Source organism: Sceloporus undulatus, chromosome 1 (genome assembly GCF_019175285.1).
Source record: "Sceloporus undulatus isolate JIND9_A2432 ecotype Alabama chromosome 1, SceUnd_v1.1, whole genome shotgun sequence".
Taxonomy (NCBI): Eukaryota; Metazoa; Chordata; class Lepidosauria; order Squamata; family Phrynosomatidae; genus Sceloporus; species Sceloporus undulatus.
Window position 1 is genome coordinate 321791172 of NC_056522.1, and position 24076 is coordinate 321815247.

Genomic DNA, 24076 nt, shown 5'->3' on the forward strand with positions numbered 1-24076 from the left:
TTTGAAACAGTAGTTGCATGCTTCTCAAGCTGACTCATCATCACCATCACCACACTACCATTGTCAAAGCAAGGGAAACTTGTTAACATTAAAAGCACACAAAACACACTTTGGAAGGTGACACTCTCTTGGCTTCAGAAACAGTGCCTCCATGCCTCTCAAGCTGGCTTATATCATCATCGTCATCATTAATATCATCATCATCATCATCACACTATCATTGTCAAAGCAGGGAGACTTGTTAGCAATTAAAAAGAATGCAAAATAAAACAAAAAACAACCATGTGGCCTCTGGCCTCTCACCACCTTCTCCTCTTCCTCCTCCTGCTGCCCCCATCTCCTCTTCCTCCTCCTGCTCTTCCTCCCTCCTCTTCCTCCTCCTGCTGCCCCATCTCCTCTTCCTCCTCTTCCTCCTCCTGCTGCCCCCATCTCCTCTTCCTCCTGCTACTGCCTCCTCCTGCTCTTCCTCCCTCCTCTTCCTCCTCCTGCTGCCATTTCCTCTTCCTCCTGCTGCTGCCTCTTCCTGCTCTTCCTCCCTCCTCTTCCTCCTCCTGCTGGCCCATCTCCTCTTCCTCCTCTTCCTCCTCCTGCTCTTCCTCCCTGCTCTTCCTCCTCCTGCTGCCTATTCCTGCTCTTCTTCCCTCCTCTTCCTCCTTCTGCTGCCTCCTCCTGCTCTTCCTCCCTCCTCTTCTTCTTCCTCCTCCTCCTCTTCTTTCTTCTCCTCCCCCTCTTCCATGCGCCGCGCAGCCTGGGGGCAGGACGGAGGAGACAGAGGAGGAGGTGGGCGGTGCGGGGCCACGTGAAGCCCCGCGGGGAGGCAGGGAGGCCCGCGGGGAGGCCCGCGGGGAGGCAGGGAGGCCCTGGGGAGCCCCGCGGGGAGGCGGGGAAGACGGCGCTGAGCCCCACGGGGAGGCGGGGAGGGAGGCGCGGGGCCCCACAGGGAGGTGGGGAGGGTGGCGCGAGGGCCCGTGGGGAGGCAGGGAGGGCCGCGCTGAGCCCTGCAGGGAGGCGGGGAGGGCCGCGTGGGTCTTCATCCTTTGCCTCCTCCACCCCAGGCCGCGCGGCCCTTCTCTTCCTCCTCCACCGCCATTTTGTTTTTCAAAATGGCGGCGAAGTCTCACGTGAACTTTCCCGTCCTGGGAAAGATCATGCGAGACTTCGGCCGCCATTTTGAAAAACAAAATGGCACTCGGAGCGGCGCGGAAATGGGGGCAATCAGCGGCAATCGGCGGCAGGACTGCGCAGGGGCCGGTAGAAAAGCCTCGGCGGGCCGGATCTGGCCTGCGGGCCATAGGTTGCCGACCCCTGGTTTAGCCCTTTAGACTGTCATACTTTGGCCATATCATGAGAATACATGACTCATTAGAAAAGACAATGTTTGGGATGGTAGAAGCAGTAGGAAGACCACTTTTTAGAATCTAGAAAATGGTTTTCCTCTTTTTCTACTGCCTTCTATCATCCCAGTCTGAATCAAATAAACTACAGGCCTCAGTCTGCAAGGCCTGTTGATAACAGGGTGACTTGGACATTCCTAATTCAAAGTCAACTTGATGGCAGTTAACAACAACAACAACAACAGTGCTGCTCAAACCCTATTTGGCTCAGGTCCAGCCTATATGGCAGAAATATCTTCCCACATGAGCCTACCTGAACCCTTAAGTCTTCATGAGAGACTCTTCTGTCAATCCTACCACACTCACAGGCATGTCTGATAGCTATGTCAGACAGGGCCTTCTCGGTGGCTGCTCTTAGCCCCTGAACTCCTTTCATATGGTTATAACGTTGTCTCCTTCTTGTTCATTTTCATTAGCAGGAAAAATGGGTGGGTTTTCTCCTCTGTTGCAACAGATTTCCAAGAACCAAAGGTTTTTAAAGAGTGCTGTATCTTTTGAGAGCTTTTAATGGCCTGATGTACTGCTTTTAACTATATCCCTTTAATTGCTCTTTATTATTTTTAACTGTACATGTATGGTTTAAAAGGTTTTAATGCTATTGAAAGGTTATATTTTAATGTTAACATTTTGAGGTGTTTTAGCTGTACTGTATAAGCCACATTTAGTCCTGTTTTCAGTGGGGAAGGCAGAATAAATTTATTTTTTATATATATCCTGCCTTTCTCCCAATATAGGGACACACAAATCATGGTGTGTGTATGCGCCTTCAGGTTGCCTGTTGACATGTGGAAATCCCATGTCATTTCATAGGGTTCTCCGAGGCAAGGAATACTCAGAGATGGCTTGCCATTGTCTGCTGAAATAAAACCTATAGTAACTAGTATTCCTTGGTGGTCCTTCACCCAAATAATAATCAGGGCTGGTCCTGCTTAGCTTCCAAGATCAGATGGGATCTGATGCCTGCAGGTATATGAACCTGACAAAATGGTGGTGATAGTGGTAATAATAATAATAATAATAATAATAATAATAATAATAATAATAATAATCTATCATTTCTTCTCCATTTAACACCACAGCCTAACTGCATTTGTCTTCCCAGGCAGCCAGTAGAAACCCTGGGATGAATGGCCTATACTTAGTCCAGAACATTACAAACCCAGCCTAGCTCAAGGAATGATTTCCCACAAACATTACACTAAAGTTTGACCACCATTATGAAGTGCAGAAATCAGCAACTGATCATATTTGGCTCTGTGCTGTGAAAAACTCCATGTACTGATTATTCACAAACCACCCCATTTTTTTAGCAATCAAATGTTTGTCAGTAGCTTTCCATTGGTGGTTTTGAGACCAAACATAAAGAAGAAGCCCATGGATCTGACTAAAAATATAGCAGAAGCAATTAATTTTAATTGTGAAGGGAAGGCAAGATGTGTTCCAAGCTATTCTACTTTTAGCATCAAAGTCACTCTTAAACTGTTGATATTATTTTGGATTGTGGGAACTGCATGCTAACTAATTGCAGGAAAGTACAACCAGACCTTTCCAGGAGTTTAGTGGGGAAGTCAAAATGCTCTGCCCCATAACAAGAATCCTGTCCCATAATGAAATTTTCTTTCATCAAATTTGTAGCGTGGCAGAGAGGCATTGAAAATCATTCACATATTTGGTGTGTATTCCTTTGGTAACTGCCTGCCCCATTTCTCCAGATCCTTAGACAACAATGTGCCCTTGGTATCTGCTAGGGTTTGTTTCATTTTGGGGAGGCAGAATTCTTATTTTGGGAGACAATGCCCTCATTTACTCAATCTTAACTACACCAATGGACTTCTCTACCTTTGATTTTCACATATCCTCCAAGCATCCTGATTTGTTGGGGACCATTCTGATCTTCTGTCATTTCACTTTTTCAGCTACATTTAAGATATCCTGGTTTCCTGCCTCTCACTGCCTTTCCCCTTCATCCTTTGTTGTTGTTAACCACCCTTGAGTTGATCTCGATTCATGGCAACCCTGTGGATGAGACCTCTCCAAGACTCCCTGTCCTCTACTACTGTTCTTAGTTCTTGTAGATTCATACCCGTGACCTGCTTGATGAAGTCCATCTATCTAGCATATGGCCTTCCTCTCTTTCTCCCTCCCTCCACCTTTGCTAGCATTATGGTCTTTGAGTCGTGTCTTCTCATGATGTGACCAAAGTATGACAGCCTTGGTTTGGTCATTTTGGCTTCCAGGGAGATTTCAGGACTGATCTGTTCTAAGACCCCTTTGTTTGCTTTTTGGCTGCCCACAGTATTCTCAGCACTCTTCTCTAGCACCACATCTCAAATAAATTAATTTTCTTCTTATCCATTTTCTCTCACATGGTAATGGGGAATACAATTGCTTGTGTGGTTCTGACTTTTGTGCTTAGTTGTATATCTTTGCTCTTTAGGATTCCTTCTTCCTTGGTGTACTTCAGATGCTACAATCTGAGTTCAAAGTAGTTTGCACTGAATTAACTGAGCAAGGGGGAGAGGAGATGAGGACACAGAATCTTGAGTCTGCCTTCCCAGTGGACTCAAACAAAAGCAAACTTCAGAAGCCTCTCCCAGCTTATATGTTCTTCCTCATTAGTGACTTTTACCACCTTGACCATGCTCTAATGTTGCTTGGCCACATGTGTTCTGTTTTTTTATCTGTGAAATGCTGGAGGGTATGCATTCCTACAGCAGAGCAATAAATTGTGTAGAAGAGGGAATTTCAACAATGTATGGTAATAGCTTGCTATGGAGTATTGAGAAATGACAGACCAGCCAAGCTTCCTTCTTCTGCACAACTATTAAAGGAACAAGGAATTCCTTCCCCTTTGTATGAAGTCAACCTAATTTGAGAAACCACAGCATAGTAATAATACCTGCAGCATAATGACAGTGCACAGCATTTAGTGCAACAGGGAGATATTTCCCATGCAGTGTTTGGCTCCATTATCCCAATTCACTCTTAAGAATATATTTGTGTGTCACTGTTTCACTCCTAATGCCATTCATTAGCATCTAAATGAGCCAACAGCTGTATACACTCAGATTCCACCTAAACCAGAAACTCTGAAATGACCAGGATACACAGAGTGAGTCCTTTCCGTAATGCCTTTTTCTTAACAGAGGTATTCTCCAACACCCTCAGAAAAAAACATTCAAGATCATCATCATAAACAGGGAAATGTGAAAGAGCCAGCCTTAATACAATAAAGGCATATGTAAAGAGATCCTTTTCACTCAACATTAATCTGGATTAGGCACTATCCCCTGGGTGATGATTCCCAATCTATAAAAGGAATTAGAATTGCTTTATTCCCTATGCAAATTTTAAAGAAAGAACAAGGAAACTCACCTGCTGTCCACCCTGATAATTTGCACCAAAGGGCAACTAAAGTGTGTAAGAAGGCAATTAATTTGTATGAGGCCATATTGAGTGTGTGCTCTAAATGCAATTTAGCCTGCTCTTAAGAACCCTGCTCCAGCCACTCATGCAGACATTTTAGTGGGCTCCAGGGAAAAAAATAATCCAGGCTTCTGGGGTTGTGAAGGCGTTTGGCAGCTGTGTGATGGGTTGCTTTCTGGAAAGCAAATCTGACAATGCAAAAGCCTGTTGGATCATCCATCCCACCTCCCTGTTTCCAGTTTTCCCCATATTACACAGTCACAATTTTCACTTTGAAATTTTAAGTTAACCTGAACATCAAGCAGAAGTGGGAATCACACGATTCTCCAGACACTGTTGGATTACAGCCCCAGCAGCTGCTAGCCAGCATAGGTGAGAGATGCTAGGATTTGTAGTCCAGCCACATCTGGATAGCCCAGCTCTTGCCCTTAAAGTAATTATGATTCTGCCTCTCACAAAGCAAATAATTTACCAAAAGAAAAAAAAGGGGGAAGAATTAGATTGCTCTTCAGTTAAAACAGATTTCAAATTAACTGACAGTATCAATGAACTGCTGGGAGCCAGCATGGTGTAGTAGTTTGAATGTTGGATTATGACTCTGAAGACAAAGGTTCAAATCCCCACTCAGTCATGAAAAACATTGGTGATCTTGGGCATGTCAGACTGTCTCAGCCTCAGCAGAAGGCACAGGCAGACCCCCTCTGAACAAATCTTGCCACAAAAACCCTGTGACCCCACCTTAGGGTCAACGTAAGTCAGACACAGCCTGAAGGCTCACAACAACAAATGTGATGGGAGATTTAATATTATTTGCGTGTCATCCTTGGCAAGGGCCATGCTAATCTTCTCTGTATCGTTCCAATTTTTTAGTATATGTACTGACGAAGCAGCACATTTAATATCATAGCATTCAGTTCTTTTTCTCATTGACTAAAATACATCTAGAAGTTTGCAGCTGAATTCTTGGCAATAATCTTTGAGAACTCCTGGAGAACAGGAGAAGTCCCAGCAGACGGAAGGAGGGCAAACGTTGTCCCCATCTTCAAAAAGGGGAAAAAAGAGGATCCCAACAATTATCATCCTGTTAGTCTGACATCAATACCAGGAAAGATTCTACAGCAGATCATTAAACAGAGAGTCTGTGAAACATCTAGAAAGCAATGCCATAATCACAAAGAGTCAACATGGGTTTCATGGAAAGAAGTCATGCCAGACAAATCTAATCTCTTTTTTGGATAAAATTACCAGCTTGTTAGATAAAGGGAATACTGTGGATATAGTATATCTTGATCTCAGTATGGCTTTTGACAGGGTTCCCCATGACATTCTTGCAAACAAGTTAGTGAAATGTGGGCTAGACAATGTAACTGTTACATGGATTTATAATTAGTTGACCGGCTGAACCCAAAGGGTGTTCAACAATGGCTCTTTTAAATCCTGGAGAGAAGTGACCAGTGGGGTGCCAGAGGGTTCTGCCCTGGGCCCAGTGCTGTTCAACTTCTTTATCAATGGCTTGGATGACAGAATTGGGGGTATACTTATCAAATTTGCAGATGACAACAAATTAGGAGGAGTGGCTAATACCCCAGAGGACAGGATCAAAATTCAGAATAACCTTAATAGATTAGAAAGCTGGGCCAAAGCTAACAAAATGAATTTCAATGCAGAGAAATGTAAGGTACTGCACTTAGGGTGGAAAAATAAAATGCACAGATATAGGATGGGCGACACCTGGCTGAATGAGACTACACGTGAAAGGGATCTAGGAGTCCAAGTAGACCACAAGTTGAACATGAGTCAACAGTGCGATGCGGCAGCTAAAAAGGCCAATGTGATTTTAGGTTGCATCAATAGAAGTATAGTGTCTAGATCAAGGAAAGTAATAGTCCCACTCTATTTTGCTCTGGTCCAGCCCCACCTGGAATATTGGGTCCAGTTCTGGGCACCACAATTTTAAAAGGATGTGGAGAAACTGGAGCGTGTCTAAAGGAGGGTGACTAAAATGGTGAAGGGTCTGGAAACCATGTCCTATGAGGAATGTCTTAGGGAGCTGGGGATGTTTAGCCAGGAGAAGAGACAGTTAAGAGGTGATATGATAGCCCTGTTTAAATACTTGAAGGGATGTCATATTGAGGAGGGAGCAAGCTTGTTTTCTGCTGCTCCAAAGAACAGGACCCAGAGCAATGGATGCAAGCTATAGGAAAAGAGATTCCACCTCAACATTAGGAGTTACTTCCTGACAGTAAGGGCTGTCCGACAGTGGAACACACTCCCTCGGAGTGTAGTGGAATCTACTTCCTTAGAGGTTTTTAAACAGAGGCTGGATGGCCATCTGTCAGGGATGCTTTGATTTAGATTTCCTGCATGGCAGGGGGTTGGACTGGATGGCCCTTGCGGTCTCTTCCAACTCTATGATTCTATGATTCTTGCAGCAATCTGCAATTCTTTAAAAAAATCTAGGGAGCACTAGAGGACACAAAAAGGTCTGGGGGCTGCATGCAGATTTTGGGCAACACATAACTCATCCTTGGGGTAATAGATATTGGTGCTGGTTAGGGACAGGCCACTCTATTTAATTAATTAATTAATTAATTAATTAATATGCCACCTTTCTCCCAGGGTGGGATTCAAGGCATTTCTCTCAAATACTCTCAGCATTTTACACATCAAATCTGGGCCATGTGTGGTGGACAGGAAAGGTTGCCACAGTTTGCAACATTCTGCCCACATCTCTTCCCCCATCTTGCTGAGTTAAATGAGTGCAAATGACTTTCACACTTTGAATTTGGTTTAGAGAAAGTGTAGTAAGCTAAGGAACAAGGGGAAAAGGTGGGAAAAGGAGAGAGAAACTGGGACATTTATAAAGTACCTGAAAAAGTGGGATGACAGAGAATTAATTGTGACTCTCCCTGCCAAACAGGAGAGTATGGAGAGTATGGCCACATGCTGTGTGCCATGTGCACCTCTTTGGTCAAAAGGGTTGGAAATGGCCAGATGAGTCATGATGAAAGTCTGAGAGAGGAACTGTGCCACTTGTTGCCTCAGTTTGTCTCAGGGAGGAGTCAGCCTTGTTCCTGAATATGAGAACTTGGATGGGACTAGGTGCAGATAAATGATAAGTCCAAAACTGGGGCTTAGTGATGGCCCCACCACTATCACAAGTACATTTGATTAGAACACAGGTCAGAGCCTTTTGGGTAGTTGCCCCAAACTGTTATATCTTTCCAATAGAAGGCTAGGTTGTCCCTCTCTTTACTCTTTTTCTGTCAGCAGGCAAAGACCTTAATCAGATAGGATTTTGCTCATTAGCCAGTTGTCATGAAAAGGTCTTTTAATGGGGTAGGGGGGAGAGTGCTGTATATTTTGTCTTTTCTTTCCTGAGAAACAGAGTCATTGCTGAAAGGTAATATAATTCTTGATTTTGTTTTTCATGATGAAGGATGTTATTTCCAATTGTAAATTGGGATGTTAAGTTACATTCATGTTTGTGAGTTGATTTGATAGAGCAGTTCAAGTTATTTCTGTTCACATTATCTTTCTAAGAAAGGTGAAGCATAGTGACTGATCAAACTGTATTGAAGCACATCTGCTGAATGACACCTAGCCAATTTATTAGAAGCACACAAATACAGCTCAGAGGTGTAGTGACTGGGAGAAGGGGACAAATGAAGGCATCGACCCCCAATTCTGCCCTCCATTAATTTTTCTGTCCTCAAATATCTAGTATTACAGTAATTTAAAACCTCAATTGAGTATTTAGAAATACAGTACAGTTTAGGTATTGAATGAAAAGGATATGGTAGAATTCTGCAAAACCCCAGCAGTAACACTTCATTCATTTACTAAAACATTGTACCTGTATGAGTAAGGCTTTCCATACATGTATATTGTGTTTGCCCCTAGACTCACCTTTGGTGCATCTACAAATATGTGTGAAAATTAATTCTCATGTCTTGATACCATATGAGCATTCAGTGCTTCATAGAAAAGTAAGTCAGTAGTCTTGGCTTTTGGAAAGTCTTGTATTTGAACAAATTTCAGATTTGTAGATAAATCATGTCTCATTAGACTTTATTAATAGTTCAAATCATTATGACAGCACAACTTGCACAATGTCAATTTATTTCCTAGTTACCACTCTTTAGTTTATACAATTATTTTGCATGTGGGAAATACTAGATTTTAAATCTAATTGCATTTTAGGAAGCTTGTAGAGACGAATGCCCAAACATGAACTTGGGAACATGATTTCCTTTCAAACTACGGTGGGCAACATGTGGTCCACCATGGGTTGTAGGACTCCAACTTCCATGTTCCCTCACCACTGACTATATTTAGGATTGCTATTTGTCCTGGAAAACCTGAAAAATCCCGGATGGAAGGGATTTTAAAAAATGTCCCAGATGACTGGGCCAGTTGAAGCAGTACATCCCAGATTTCTCCTTCATCATGGTATGATGGGTAGGTTAAAATGCAGCAGTGGTGATGAAGCAGGAAATCCTGCAAGAAGACTGGCACTGGCAGAAGATTCATCCAGCCCTGCAGACTCCAGTTGCTCCTGCACAGGCATAGCATTGCTGTCTTATGATTCCATTCCCCCTCACCCCACAACATGCCCAGAAGGCAGGAAAGCAAAGGAGGCAAGTAGAAATGGCCTTGTGTTGTGTGGTAGTTGTGTCAGCAGCTTGAGCCTAAGGCTAGGAAGCATGGTGGTACTTTGCTTCCAAACAGCCTCAAGAGAGTAAAGGGAGTCCCTTTCGAGCAACTCTCTGGGGAGATTATCACATGTGAAAAAAGAATGGGAACGAAGTAGATTGTTCCCATCCTTCTCCCATCCTTATTGCACGATTGTGTCAAGATTATCACACACTATCACTTTTCATTAGCGTAAATTACAATTCCACTTCATTAATAGGATGTTGATGGGATAAGAGTGATATTGTCTGATAAACTTCGCCCGATAAGTAGATACACCAAAAAGCAAACTGTTGCAGCTTCTCCTACCTTGTCTGTTCTTCCTCATTAATAACTTTTTGCCATGGTGACCACATTCTGATGTTGCTTGGCCATGTGTTTCCTGGCTTCATAGTTGATATGTTGAACAATTATGCAAAGTTTATTCTTTGGAGGCTAGTATGCTTCCTAACTAGATACTATGCAACTAGTTACTTTCTTTTGAATACCGTGTATGTGATTCTTGCCTTTCCTTATTTTATCTTTTCTACCCCTAACATTATTATCAGCAGCAGTATTACCAACTTTTCTCCAAACTGGGGAAAACAAATGCAATATAGTTAAAACATATAAAAAGATAGAAGAGGAGGGTTCTGCTGTACGTGATTTCAGCGGCTAGAATTTTATTTGCAAATAAATAAATAAATAACAGAAAGAAGTTGAAATTCCCATAGACATAAGACAATACAAAAGGAAAATGAGTGGGTATTGATAATTAATTACTGCAAACAGAAATAGTCATAAAAAAGGGAATGATTATGATTATAGTTTTGGGTCAAAATCAGGAAATTTATGTTATAATCTGAGAGATGAAAAGAGAAAAAATTTTGGGGTTGTAGAAATTTGAGGTCATAAATGGAAACAGTGAGAAATGTTTTATGTTGCATACTAGATTCCAAGGGAAGTGTAAAGATAAAGAATAAAGGAATATAAGAAGGGAAGACAAAGACTATGATATTTATACAAATGATTTTACTTTATTGAACAATGTTGAACAAGACATTGGAAATAATCTCTATTTATGTTTGTATAAACGTTTTATTTGATGAGTTTTGTGTATAAAAATAAAGTTAAAAATAAAAGAGAAGACGATGGAATTTTAGCAGGTGCTGCTTGTCAGGCAACCAGGTAACAAGCAACACCTGCTGAAATTCCCTTTTCTACACAGTCATTAAAAGAACAGGAGCCATCCTCCAGTTTTCACTTTGGCAACCCTAAATGAGGCAGATGCTGCTCCCAGACTAAAAGATAACTAGTGGTTATCACAGTCACAATATAACAGGTAAAAGAATGCATGAGTGGAACTTTACATTAATGATGGACGAATAATACCGCAATGAGATCAATTTTGGTATGTGGAGTGTAAGTGCACTCCTCTTTCGTTTTTGTTCCAGGGTTATATCACAATTGCGAAACTGTACAGAAATATAGATCGTTATAATGCGATGCTTCAAATCACTTCCCAAAGCGTTTCACAGATGAATGGCTGAGGTCTATCCTGAGGACATCCTGGTGAGCAGGCCCTCCACATCTGGAGGCCTTTCTAGTTCTGTAGCTGAGCTCGGATGTGGGGAGGGGGTTCTGGGAGCTCAGTTTTATAAGCCTAAGTTCTAGGTAAAGTTCTAGGTAAGGAAGGTTGTCTGGAAAGAATTCCATTGTGGTGTTTAGCCCTTGTCCACTCCTTCAGCACATTTCAAAGAAAGCACCACCAGCCCTCCTGCAGGGGAGATCATCACTCCTGCACAGAAGTGCACCACCAATACTCCTGCAGAGAAGAGAGAAAAATGTTCCATCCTCCATTCTTCTGGTCTTTCTTCAGGATTGACACTGAAGGGGGTGGGATGAGGGTGAGGGCTAATTAGTTTACTGGGGAGTAGAAAGAAGGTCCTCCCCTCTCTTTTAAAGTAACCTTTAGATGCCCTGCTGGCAATAAGTATGGGGTCTGCAGAGAACTTGGGAGGAGGAGCTACTAAGGAAGCAGTCATTGGAACACTTATATATCGTGTTATGTATTAGAGGGAGATACAGTGTTGGGAGATGGAGTTATCAGCAGAGAAGAGGGGAGAGCTGTAAAGTGTTGGTTGCCCCTAAACTACCCCCTCCTCAAATAGGCTGGGTAGCCTTGGCCACAGGCCCCCTGGGCTGAATATACTGCTGCTTAATGCCCGGTAGGTAAACATAAACACAACTTTGACTCATGACTTGATCCTGAACTAGCATGCTGACCTGGCTTCTATTACAGAGACATGGCTGGATGAAGGTTGGGGGGGGGAGATAACCTTTGCCACTTTTGGCCACCTGAGTTTTCCGTTGAATAGCGGGCAAAGCTTGGTGGAAGAGCAGGATGGGGATGCAAAGTTGCAGTCGTCTATCAGGTTTCTATCTCCTTCACTAGATGTCCTCTCCCACAATCTGCTGGGTGTTAGTTTGTCTAATTAAAAGTGGGTAACAGAGGCAGATTGTTGTAGATTTGGCCCTAATGTGATAATCTTCAATGTTTTCCCCAGAACATCATACCTTTTTTGTGCTTCAATGTGGACTGTTGGCTTGCCCTTGCCCGGCTCACTTTCTCTGGTTCAATCCTGTCAGCTTGACTCCTGATTCTGCCTTTTGGTCCTGTCTTTGGATTCCCTTTGTCTGAATCACCTACTAGGTGCTTTGACCCCTGCCACTTAGACTTGGGACCCCATAGATTTTGTCTCAGAAGCTCACAATAGCTGAAACAGGACATTGCGACCTAATTCCTACTGTGAGTCCCAACTAGAATACAGTTATTGAATCACTGGGATCTACCTACATGTTGCCAATCAACAGTCACCATTTCCCCAGTCAAAATCATCTCTGAGAAGCTGCCATTATCTTCACTGGGGAATAAAATTGGGCCACCTTATTCTGCCTGCATTGTTCCACTGGCAGGCTGAACAGCACTCTGTGTGTGTGCATGCGCGCGCGCGCGCATGTGTGTAAGAAAGAGAGATTTACATTACAAACATAGCATGAGAAAAGAAGTTAACTGCCCCCATAATAGATAGAAACTGAAATCCACCATTATGTAGCTTTAAAGCGAATGGAAAAACCAGCTGATTGGATCACAAATCTCTAGCATCACATCTGTTTCAGCTGTAAGATAAAAAAAATAACAATACTAGAATAAGCAGATTCACACTGGGGAAAGAGAAGGCAGGCTCTCTCTATACTGTGTCTAACAAAGCTATATTGATCAGGCCCTTGGGATAAAGCAGGATATAAATCGAACTAGATACATGTCTTAACGATGGACTTGCCATTTAAATAGGGAATCTACCAGCCTGGCTTGCAGCCTGTATTAATAAAGATGCATGCACAGTGGGAGCTGGGGGTGGAGAAGGGCAGACGCAAAGCTCAGGCTGATTTGACACCACTAGGCTAGCAACTGCCAAGGGATAATTGTAAATAATGCATTTTTAAAAAACCTGGATTCTGTGAGAGATACAATGCAATACAATGACTGAGTCACACCCTCCCCTTTAACTGCTTCTTAAATACAGTACTCCTTTTCAGAGTGGGCCCTTTTATTACCATTCCAGCTAAGCTGCTTTAAACACTTCACATCTAATGAGGCTCTTAAGCACTTCAGGTTGCCTTTGGCTCTGAAAGCTTTAAAGCTAAAGGCATATAGGAAGAAGACTAGCTCTTTCAGGTACCTCTGCTGCATACTACAGAAGCCAACCTTAGCTTCCGACACCTGCGATTCTTATGAAAGAACGTCTGCACACATACAAAGAAAATGCTTACTGGCCCATTTTCCCCCTGCATTAATTCACTACGTCTGTGCAAATGAAAATGGGGGTGGGAGGGGTTTATGTCATGAGTTGCTCCTCTCCATTTGATTTTCTAGAGCTTTCAGCTATCCTGTATGTAGGCTTTTGGTTGTGGGGGAACAACTGTGGCAGAGGAGTGGGGAAAGCAAACAAAGGTACCCAAACCAGCATGCATTTATAAGCTGTTACAGAATAATGATGCCTTGGGATGAACTTGGCTGCCATACAATGCACTGGAGGAATAATGGTCAAGGCAAGTCAGAAAGGATGCTGCCTCTGGTGCTGCATCTCTGTCCACTTTTACTGGACTGTGTGCCTCTTGTCCATAACCAACCCACTTAGGGTAATTGAGAATGGATGGATAACAGTTATGCCAAGGTATATATTTGTTATCCAGAGCCAGTGTGGTGTAGCAGCATGGTGTGGTGGTTTAGATGCTGGAATAGGACTCTGAGGAGACCAGGATTCAAATCCCTGTCCAGTAGTGGCATTGTTAGGGAGGTGCAAGAGGTACAGCCCACACCAGGTGACACCCTAAGTGGGGGTGATGCCACTGCTCCTCAAACGTCTCCCTTTTGGCAGAAATAAGCTGTGACATTCACTTGTATCCCGTTAAAATGATAAAGAGATGGTGTGTGTGTGTGTAGGAGGGGTAAGGCTCAGTGGGAGGAGAAAAGAGAGGCCCCACTTTTTTTTAAATTAAAATTTCAAATTTCAAAACATTAATTTTAAAAAAATAAAAATAATTTTAAAACAACACTTTTTACCAAATTTTCACTTTAAGCACATGAAACTATGTATATTGAAATGCATTTAAGCTGTGTGTGTGATGTTGTGATTTAATATTATAATTTTAATTGTGCTAGTTGTTTATGCACAACCATTACCATTACATTCAGTGATATATGGGAATTATGATATACAGTGAGCCCGCACCATACACGGCCTTCTTATAGGTGGCTTTCAGCATACACTGAAGCTGTCGAGGGATATGTACGCGCGCGGTGAGCACAAGCCCCATTATATCCAATGGGGCTCGCGAATTGCATGCGCAGCCGCATGGCAAGCATGAGCCCCATTGATTATAATGGGGCTCAAGCTTACGCATTATTTGCTTTACGCAGGGGGATCTGGAACGGATCCCCCACATAAAGCAAGGGCCTATTGTATAAGTAACATTAGTACAAAAAACATTACTAAAGATTCTGTATGGTGTGGTGTGGGAGGAGGTCAGTGGGGTTGACACCATGAGTTACCACACTGGATGTCACTAACCCTAGTGACGCCACTGCTTTCCAGCCATGGAAACCCTGAGAACTTGCCATTATCTCCATTGGGGTGGACCTTGAGCAAGTCACACTCTCTTATCTTTAGAGGAAACAAATGAGAAATCTTGCTCAGGAAATCTCATGATAGGTTCACTTTAAGCCAGAAATGACTCAATTGCACACAACAACAATGTATTTGACATGCAGCTAACATTTAGTATGGTTGAGAAACATTTTCTTTGTAAACTCTTAACATTCTTCTGTTTACACTGGACAGATGAGAACAGAAGAGGGGAAACCCCACATACCAAACCTCCATTACATAGCCAAATAGACTGCTCAGCATGGGATGGCAGATGAGGAACGCAACTTACTGAAACTCTTGAAAGGCTTGAACCATCACTATTCCAATTGCATACCAAGTTTATCAGTTTCATACACTGGAGTTCAGTTTGCCAGCTATTTAGATTATTGGTTTGGATGCTGGTGAACAGTAGTCATTGTATCTGTCTCTTCTGCCCCTTGGGATACTAGCAGGGCTGGCCCAAGACTTTTGCTGCCCATGGTAGCAAACAAGATCCCATGCACCAAAGTGAACTGGACTAAGCTTTGTGTTTCACTGAAAACTGGAACATTCAACGACATCCTCTGTGAGAGAAAATGAATATTTGTCTGCAGTATTCTTCCTGTATTCAGATGTCCCAATGTACTGTGGAGAAATTTTTCTGTGGAAGAAAAAACCCTGTTTCTTGTGCAATTTTTTTTCTATTCAGAAAACAGTTTTCCTGTGCAGAAAAGTGTTATCCGGGTGCAAAAAACAAAGGTTTTGTGAGGAGACCCCCCCCTCCCCATATTTCTCTGCAGAATTCCTGCACAACATTACAAGATGTCAAATACCAGGAGAAATTTGCACAAAATTCTCACTAGACTGTTATTCTTCCCAATGAGGCTTTCCAGCTTGTGGGAAACTGGGTTTGGTTTTTTTTTTACATGGCAATGACTAATTATGAATACTCTTGCTGAGGCCTTCAGTCTCAGATCACAGAATAATGATGGAATGGACCAATTTATGTCTGCTTCTGAGGGCCATCCAGTGCCAAAAATAATCCTGATTTAAGGCTTTCTCTCTCCCCCCCCCCCGAAAGTCTCTAAGGAGGGTGGTCTCTCTCTCTCTCTCTCTCTCTCTCTCTCTCTCACACACACACACACACACAGAGTTAACATCCAGTGCTGAGATGTTGCTGCTGTGATTGGGAACTTTGTCCCTTTTAACTTGAATTTGTCACCCAAGATCACTGTGTAGAATCCTAATTGACCATAGTTTCAGTTCTTCCAAATATTCTTTCCTCCTTTCGCCTTCCTGAATTCCGAAATATCCTTGTCAAGCACAAGACAAATCTATGCAGCAAGGAAGAGCTTCCTAGAGTCTTCATACCCTAGTTCCTCCTGCCCAGTATTACATTCCTTTTTAAAAAATATGACTTGTGCAAAAACTGATTGGATTCTGGCCCTAACATTTTACAAGTCAGGCTCATATAAGTCACTGAAGGTCCTGCAAAGTCAGCACCACAAAATGGCATGGTATAAGGAACCCTCCAGTTTAGGTCACAGCCAGTCTCTTGATTAACAGCTGCTTCTGCAAAGGGCCCTGCAGTGCTCCAGCAGAATTAAACTGGTCTTGAAAATTACTGTCCATTACAAGTATGTACAGTGGACCCTTGTTATACGCTGGGGTTTGGTTCCAAGATCCCCTGTGTATAACAAAATCCGTGTATGCTCAAGTCCCATTAAATATAATGACATAGCACAATGGTGTCCCTTATAAAAAATGGAAAATCAAGGTAAATTTATACTTTTTGGGAACATTTTCAAACCGTGTATGCTTGAATCCGTGTATAAAAAATCCGTGCATAAGAAGGGCCGACTGTACATACAGTTTTTCAGCCTTGCTGTTGGAAAATCTTTCACACCATATGATAAAATCAGCTCTAATCTATGAAATCTTATGCACACAATAAATAAATCTGTCAAATGTTTTATTTGTTATAATTGCTTTTAATGCATAAATGCACATGTACGTATTTCATTATTGTGTCTGCATATCTGCAGCAGCATACAGAATGGCTTATACTTCTGTAGCATATCACAAAGGGTAGATTCTGGCTCTCTGCCAGTTTCCCTTACTTTAAAGAAGGATGTTCAGAAGGAAAAGGAACATAGTGTTAGAACTACACAATTGGCCAAAACGACCCTTTTGTGTGATTTAGGAGTCATTCAGATGTTGTTGTTTTTAGCCAAATGATGTAAATGACCTCACTCACACATTTTGAATACAGTGCACCCATGTTATACAAGGGCGCGCTATATGCAGCTTTGAGCTTATGTGCTCAAGCCGCGGGGAGCGCGCAGGGTGCAAGGGGCAGTGCATCCCATGCAGATGAATGGGGTGCATGCCTGTGGTGCGTGCGCACCGCCGCACAAACACATCGCCATGCGCATGAGCCCCGTTCAAAAGAATGGGGCTCCAGCATAGGCAGAATTTGCCTTACGCGAGGGGGGTCCGGAACAGATCCCCCGCATAAGGCAAGGGTCCACTGTATGTTATTCATACTATGGAACTGCATCTCTGTGCATCTCTGGGAGTTTGGTTGCTCATACATACTAGGCCTTGAACAAACATGCATTCAACAATGGGAATGTATTCAAAATATGTTCAAGGCATACATAGTTTCATTCCAGTTCATTCGGGGTCTATTCGCATCCATTATTCATACTGCCAACAATGCAAATCTTAAAAAAAAAAAAAATTGGGGAAAAAACCCAGTATCAATTATCTCAGGGTGAGTGGAGGGTTTTGTAGCCTCTCTCCTCCAAACCTAACCGGGGGCATTTGGGATGCATCTGAACAACAGATTCAACCTGGATTCATCTTGGATTATTATCACCATCTGAATAGGGCCTTAGATCTTCCTCCTCACCATGCCCCCAACATAGCCCAGTGCTATACAGATAGTGCAGGACTGGCTCTACCTTTAAGGAGAGTGAGGTAATCACTGAAGACATACTGGGAGGTGGCAGTAAGGTGTTGGAGAAGACAACTGTGTGTCACACAGCCTATCCTTTATCTCCTAAGCTAGTCAGCTGCTTTCAGGTGTAGTGGAGAATGCTGTCCCGTTGTCAGTGTCAAAGAAACATTCAAGGGCCAGGCCAATTTGTTTTTCATGTGAAAATGGGAGGGGAAGCCACCTTGTTCTTTGCCACAACATTTCTTGGGCAAACTCTGATGGCATGGTATAATAATAATAATAATAATAATAATTATTATTATTATTATTTTTATTTATATCTCCTGCTTCTCCCTTCGGATTGAAGCAGGATTACAACAGTAAAAACATCATAAAATACATACAAAATACATCAATCAAAAATAAAAAGGGGAAGAGATGTTACAGTATTGCTCACAGTCGTAAGAATTGGGTCATCGTATTCAGATGTTCAAAATCAGATTAGAGGAGATCTGTTGGATAGGCCCACTGGAAGAGATTTGTCTTCAATGCCCTCTTGAAGGCTTCCAAAGAAGGTATAAGATTGATCTCTTCCGGTAAGTTGTTCCAAAGTCTACGGGCCATTGCAGAAAACATTTTACAAGAGGTGGTTTTCAAACTGGCTTTGGGGTGTTCTAATATTTTTGTGCCAGATGTGCTGAGAGTGCAGGGTGGATTATGTGGGGAGAGGCGTTCCCTTAAGTAACTCGGGCCCAAGCCATGTAGGGCTTTATAGGTAATAACTGACCCTTTGTATTGCACCCGGAAGCTAATCAGTAGCCAATGTAGAGATTTCAACACCGGTGTAATGTGCTCTGATCTCAGTGTCTTGGTGATCAGTCTGGCTGCAGCATTCTGAATCAATTGGAGCTTCCGAACTTGATACAAAGGTAGCCCCATGTATAGCGCATTACAGAAATCTAAATGAGAGGTTACCAGTGCATGTACTACTGTTTCAAGGTCCCCCTGAGCCAGGTAGGGACTCAGTTGGCATATCAGCCGAAGTTGACACCATGCACTCCTGGCTATCGCCTCCACCTGGGATGTCAACTGTAGAGACGAGTCCAGGAGTACTCCCAAACTGCGAACTTCATTCTTCAGGGGAAGTGGGAGCCCGTCAAGGATGGGTTGGGAAATCTCCATGGCATAAGTGTGATCTTCCTGGTGGGACAAAAGAGTAAAAGCCTACACAGAAACAGGGATGGATAGAGACATGATGGTTCTGGTGTCCAGCGCATCTGATGCAGTGTCAAAAACTGTAGCACTGTTTGTTGAGGTCCCAAAGTGGGGGTTGGAAGTGTGTGGCCAGGAGACCACCTTGGATCTCTACAAGCTCCCAAAGCCTCCTGCACCAGCCCCCAAATGCACCAGCCAACCAAATACTTGGTTTTGGCCACAAATATTCCTCTCCACTCTACCCTGTAATGCTGGGTCAGTTCACCCAAAAGAGCATGAGTCGCTCCAAAGGTACATAATTCAGTATCATTTATGGCCACGCAAAATGGCAACTGTGATGGAGTCGTGGGGCCTCCAGAGATCTGGAGGAGGTCAGAATGGTGTTATGCAGCCTCCCCCCAGGCTTTGGACTGTGCCCATTAAACTTGCCAAAGTGAAAACTGGACTGGGCTTCTGTACCTGTAATGACTGTGTAGAAGAGTAAATTAAAGACCTCTCCAAATTTCACTTTAACAACACAAGTGCCCACCCTTGCAGTAAGCTATATCAAATATTGTATTAATCTAATCAGCTCCTCACACTTTAAAGAAGGATGTTCATGAAGAAAATAAGCATATGGTACTTTTGTTGTTTCTGTTAAATGTCTTCAAGTCTGACTTAGGACTACACTCTTTTAAAACATTCAGGGGTAGCTGCGTTGGCCATTTAACAAATACAAACAAAAATCCATCAGTGATACTTTTATTGGCCAACCAAAATGCACAATATATTACATTCACTTAAAGTTTTCTTTGCAAGGTTTTCTTAAGAGGTTTGCCATTGCCTTCTTCTGAGGCAGAGAGTGTGTGATTTGCTATTAGGTTTCTGTGACTGAGCAAGGATTCAAATTTGGGTCTTCTGGAATCCTAGTCCAAAGCAAACCACTACACTATGCTGTCTTAGACCTGCATAACTGATTGCTGCTGAGCATTACATCATCATCATCATCATCATCATCATCATCATCATCATCATCATCATTTTCAGAATATGATGGTGATTTTGCATTTAAAAGTCCCTCATAATTCAAGGCCCTATAGTTCACTTAACTTGGCCATAAATCCAGCACTGCCTTGAAAGAATGAGAGGTTTTTCTAAGTAGAGCATCGCTCAGTAATCTGCTGAAGCTTTATCAACATGGAAGGTAGCCTTTCTGAAACTGGAATAATTCTTTCTCAAGTATCCAACACTGCCAAATCAAAAGAGTAATTATTAATAAAATTAAAAATGTATAAAACTCTACATATAACATGACCAGTTTCATACCTTTGGGTACATCATATAAATGCAAGATGACACACAGATATAATTTGTTGATCCAAATGAGAGAGGAGTAAACAGAATAGTTAACTTGGTAGAATGACAAGCTGCTGATAGTTGTTGTCAGCAGTAAGACCCCCCTTGCCCTCTTTTCTTCTTGACTGGTATTAGAAATGGCTTGTTTTCTCCTAGATACACTATCACATTTAAACTATTTTCCACACCTGTTAATGGGTGAGTAGCAGGGAAGGGTTTCTAATAACCTGTCAGCCTTGGATGATAACTATGGTGTAGAAAAGGCTCTGGATGTTAGCCAAAGAAAGAGAATACAGTACCAGAGCAGAGGGAAAATATCCTAATATATGTCAATTTCCTGTAAGTGGCTTTGGAACAAAATTGTTATTTTACATTTTTGCCAATGAATAAAATGTAGGGAGAAGTCTTCCTGCACAAGCTTCATGCGTGGTTATCTATTTGACCATTTAAATATACATAGTCTGGAACTCCTGGGCTCATCTTTGCCACTGGTGACCAAGATGAACAGGATGGCTCAGCATACCTTTTACCAGCATACCTGGTATGCTAGTTGCATCTATTATTTGACAGATATAGCTTGACTATATTAGCCCAGACATTGTTAAGTTAAAGGCTGGACTCCACAGTGTGCTCTGTGTGGGACTGCTCTTGAGACTAGTTTGAACAATGCAGCTGGAGCAAAATGCTTTGGTTAGCCTTCTGAGCAGGGTTGCATATTGTCAGCACATACCGTATCTGCTGAACAATTTGTCCTTGGCTCTCTATTTGCTACTAGGCCAAGTTTTGTTGTTAGCATATAAAACCCTAAACAACTTGGAAACTGGTTACCTTAGACTCTGACTTGCTCAATATAGAAGCATTCAGTCTGTGATATTATCTAGAGAGGCCCTCCTGCTGGTGCCACACCTTCTTGAGATCCAAACCACAGTTGTTTTGAGCAGGACACTTAGTGCGACACAACTTCCCATACAGAATATTGTTCCCTCCAATATCACATGTACTCCATCAATATTTCATTTTTAGATGCATTTTGTTTTACCTTTTTTTTTGCAAGCCTTTCCTGCATAGTCCAGACTGCCATCTATTTTATGGATAAGGTAAATAACTGTATCTTGTGTGAAGTAGAAGGCTTTCATGGTCGGCATCCATAGTTTTTTTTGTGGGTTTTTTTGGACCAGCATCTGGGGCCAGAGGCTTCTCCAGCAAACAATGATCACCAATTAGCAGACACTAATCCTCTTTTGCATATCCTCCTACCCTGAAAAGGCCATTAACCACAGAACAATACACAGATTAACATGGGATTCACTCCTCCTCATCCAGGGTCACACAGCACACAGTGTGTGTGTGTGTATACACACATACTCTCTCTCTCTCTCTTTTTCTTCCAGGTTAGCATTCTCTGAAGATGCCAGCCACAGATGCTGGTGAAATGTCAGGAATAAACTCTTACAGAACATGGCCACATAGCCTGAAAATCCCACAAATAACTGTATCTTGCTTTTATGCATTTGTACAGTATATGTTTTATTAGTGTTGTACACCACTTTGAAATTTTCAGATGTAAATATTGGTAAATAATAAATGAAAATTATTTGGAAGTTAGTTCTGCTAGTAAATGTGCTCAAATGTGCTAAAATTATCAGTTATCTTGCTTTTGTATGATTGGTGAATGAATTGAGCCAAAATTGGATGGTACCCTAAAGTAAGCATTATTGTGAGAACATCAATGAATCTTCTCTCAACTAATCAATCATTTCTTTCTCAGCAGACAAAGACACTACAGGAACTGAAGAAAGATGGAAATTTATTTCATCCAATTCCTAATATCTTGATGTTTATTCAGTTTCTGACCCTGGAAGAGCACACAAGAATAAAAAATCCTAATGGGGCATTAACATGGTTGGCAGGTCCTTGGAATCTGGAAATCTAGGGACACATCATTTCTGGGATATAGCCTTTCCTTCAACAGGCAAGTGGTAGCCTTTGTTGAATTAGAGCTTGGAAGTGTTAACATTTTGGACTACAACCCTAAGAATCCCCCCCCACCCCGCCCAGCATGGCCATCAACTAGGCTGAGCAGGATTTTGGGGAGTTTACTTCAGATTGTAACTTTTTTCAACCAGTATTATCGCTAGACATTCCAGTGCTCAGGTACATTTCCACATCTCCAGCTAAATTGAAAGTATGCTATATATTTCATGTAAAAACAAGAACACAACCTTCTGTTAGGATCCTTTAGACAGAAACACACCAGATACCACTTATACCAGCATGGAGGTACCATGATTTCTTTTAATTTAAAAATAAATAAATAAAAACTTATCACATCTTACCAAATTTTCACTTCCAACACATGAAACTATGTACATGTAAATACATTTAGGCTGTGTGTATGATATTGTAATAAAGAGGTATAATTTTAATTTTGCTAGTTGTTTATGTCACAACTATTGCCATTATATTCAGTGATATATAGGAATTACAATTTACGAGTAACCTTTGTACAAAAAACATTACTAAAGATTCTATATGGTGTGGTATAGAAGGAAGTGAATGGGGGGTGGGTGACATCCTGAGTTACCATATCAGGTGACACCAACCACTGCATCAATGGTGGTAAGGAACTCAAGGAGAAGTGTTAATCCTATGTGGAAAAAAATCTGTAGACAGAAGCAGGAATGCATTTGTAGTCCTTGTACTGGCTTTCTGCTGCTGTCTTGTCACAATTCAAGATGCTGATTTTCCAGTTTAAAAAAATTACAAAGCCCTGTGCTTCTCTAAGAGACAGCTCCTGGTTAAAATCCAATTAAAAATCCACAACAAAACCCCCTATGTAGTGAATTAACTGATCACACCTGCTCATCAATCCATTTAGTCATATTAGCTTAAAGACTCACTGCTCAGCTTGCTTCCCCTTCATCGTTCTCACTAGTTTCATGATCAATGCCAGTAGGAGAGATCTTGTCTGGCAGATGTAGATCAAAGAGGAAGCATACTTATAAAATAAAACCAACAAAGAGGAAAGTGGTAGCTACAGAAAACCTGTCATAATAATCTGTATTCTTAGAAGTAGCATCTTAACAATACACTACACACACTCTCTCTAAGCTCTGCAAAAGCTATCCAAATAAAAAGGAAACACACAAAAGTATGTGTAAGAAGGCCTCTCAGAGAGAGGTGTTTTGAAGTTACATTCTTCTGGGGATAAACATCTCAGTGGCATTTTTTAATGGCTTTAAAGCCCTTCCTGACTTGGAGCCAAGTTTCCCTAAGGGTCACCTGTCTTTGCTTCTGATTTCCCTGCCATCTGTGTGTGTAGAGAGAGACTTTTTGGTGGTGCCTCAGCTCAAGTGCAGCTTTCAGAGAAGACTGAATGCCACCCTCTCTAATGCTATTGTTACCCCATGGACTAGTCCTCCTTCACCCCTAGTCGACCTTTGTTATCAATATTAAAAGGGATGTTTTGGGCAGGTAGCCCAGAGGGCACCCCAGTGCAGGAAAACTAGCCATTCCATATCAGGACCATATATGGTGATCTTGCTGGCTCAGCATGGGAGAAGCCAGGGCACTTAGCAAGGGTAAATCCATTAAAATCAGAATTTGCATAATCCGTTCACTGATAGGAGTGATGGTGAGTGATACAACTTGGGCTTACACATGAACAGAAGTTCAAGAGTGACTCCTTTGTCAAGGTGACTATCTGGCTGTTAACAGAATTCCAGTTGTATTCTTTGCACCTGGGACCTTTACAGTCCTATAAAGGTGCCTGCCAATTTGGTCTCAGTTCTGTTCAGACAGCCACCCTGTCCTTTTCTCCCTTGACTCCTGAACAGACACAGGCCCACCCAGGTCCTAGACTGTGTGCTGAGCCAGACTAATTCAACACTTCCTCTGAC

At 42.2% G+C, this 24076-nt stretch overlaps 1 non-coding gene across 1 annotated transcript; it reads right to left on the bottom strand.

Annotated features, from left to right (window-relative positions):
* Positions 1-5605: 5605 nt before the first annotated feature.
* On the bottom strand, positions 5606-5715 carry LOC121920113. Its single transcript, XR_006101653.1, has one exon. It is a non-coding gene; the product is annotated as a U6 spliceosomal RNA (small nuclear RNA).
* Between the last annotated feature and the right edge of the window lie 18361 nt (positions 5716-24076).